This window comes from Arachis ipaensis, chromosome B10 (genome assembly GCF_059453495.1).
Source record: "Arachis ipaensis isolate K30076 ecotype BB chromosome B10, ASM5945349v1, whole genome shotgun sequence".
In the NCBI taxonomy this organism is placed as follows: Eukaryota; Viridiplantae; Streptophyta; class Magnoliopsida; order Fabales; family Fabaceae; genus Arachis; species Arachis ipaensis.
The window spans coordinates 34,563,960-34,565,647 of record NC_142435.1 but is presented as its reverse complement, the minus strand read 5'-3'; the positions used below and the strand labels follow the sequence as shown (position 1 = coordinate 34,565,647).

At 39.0% G+C, this 1,688-nt stretch overlaps 1 non-coding gene across 1 annotated transcript; it reads left to right on the top strand.

Annotated features, from left to right (window-relative positions):
- The first annotated feature begins 1,184 nt into the window (after nt 1-1,184).
- Nucleotides 1,185-1,292, top strand: LOC148579657 (small nucleolar RNA R71). Its single transcript, XR_015899071.1, has one exon. It is a non-coding gene; the product is annotated as a small nucleolar RNA R71 (small nucleolar RNA).
- The last annotated feature ends 396 nt before the right edge of the window (nt 1,293-1,688 follow it).

The following is a 1,688-nucleotide window of genomic DNA, read 5'->3' as shown; positions in this document are numbered from 1 at the left end:
TCACACAGAGCCTTCTCAAAGGTCATGGTGCCTATGGTACAAGGTATTAAGAACTTTCCGGGATCCGGTTTCTTCTGAGGTAATTTCTGTTGAACCAAGGCATTCAGTTCATTGATGAGCAATGGAGGTTCATCCTCCCAAGTCTCATTACCAAATAACTTGGCATTCAGCTTCATGATTGCTCCTAGATACTGAGCAACTTGCTCTTCAACAATATCTTCATCCTCTTCAGAGGAGAAATACTCATCAGAGCTCATGAATGGCAACAGTAAGTTCATTGGAATCTCTATGGTCTCTGTATGAGCCTCAGATTCCTTTGGGTCCTCAATAGGAAACTCCTTAATGGTCAGTGGACGTCCAGCAAGGTCTTCCTCACTGGAAATCACTGCCTCTTCCTCCTCTATAGGTTTGGCCATATTGGGTATATTGATGGCATTGCACTCTCTCTTTGGATTCTCTTCTGTATTGCTTGGGAGAGTACTAGGAGGGATTTCAGTAACCCTTTTACTCAGCTGACCCACTTGTGCCTCCAAATTTTTGATGGAGGATCTTGTTTCAGTCATGAAACTGAGAGTGGTCTTAGATAGATTAGAGACTATGGTTGCTAAGTCAGAGAGGCTCTGCTTAGAATTCTTTGTCTGTTGCTCAGAAGATGATGGAAAAGGCTTGCTATTGCAAAACCTGTTTATCCCACCATTATTATTATTGAAGCCTTGTTAAGGCTTCTGTTGATTCTTCCATGAGAAATTTGGATGATTTTTCCATGAAAGATTATAGGTGTTTCCATAGGATTCTCCCATGTAATTCACTTCTTCCATTCCAGAATTCTCAGGGTCATAAGCTTCTTCTTCAAAGGAGGCTTCTTTAGTACTGTCGGATGCAGCTTGCATTCCAGTCAGATTCTGAGAAATCATATTGACTTTCTGAGTCAATATTTTATTCTGAGCCAATATGGCATTCAGAGTATCAATCTCAAGAACTCCTTTCTTCTGAGTCAACCTATTATTCATAGGATTTCTTTTAGAAGTGTACATGAACTGGTTATTTGCAACCATTTCAATGAGTTCCTGGGCTTCTGCAGGCATTTTCTTCAGATGAAGAGATCCACCAGCAGAGTGATCTAATGACATCTTGAACAATTCAGACAGACCATCATAGAATATACATAAGATGCTCCATTCTGAAAGCATGTCAGAAGGACACCTTCTGATCAATTGCTTGTACCTTTCCCAAGCTTCATAGAGGGATTCACCTTCCTTCTATCTAAAGGTTTGGACTTCCACTCTAAGCTTGCTTAACTTTTGAGGTGGAAAGAATTTGGCCAAGAAAGCATTGACCAACTTTTCCCAAGAGTTCAGGCTTTCTTTAGGTTGTGAGTCCAACCATATCCTAGCTCTGTCTCTTACAGCAAAGGGGAAAAGCATAAGTCTGTAGACCTCAGGATTAACCCCATTGGTCTTAATAGTGTCACAGATTTGTAAAAATTCAGCTAAGAACTAATGAGGATCTTCCAATGGAAGTCCATGAAACTTGCAATTCTACTGCATAAGTGATGAGCAAATAATTTATACGCTTTTTTGCATTATTTTTACTTAGTTTTTAGTATGATTTAGTTGGTTTTTAGTATATTTTTATTAGTTTTTAATTAAAAATCACATTTCTGGACTTTACTATGAGTTTGTATGTTT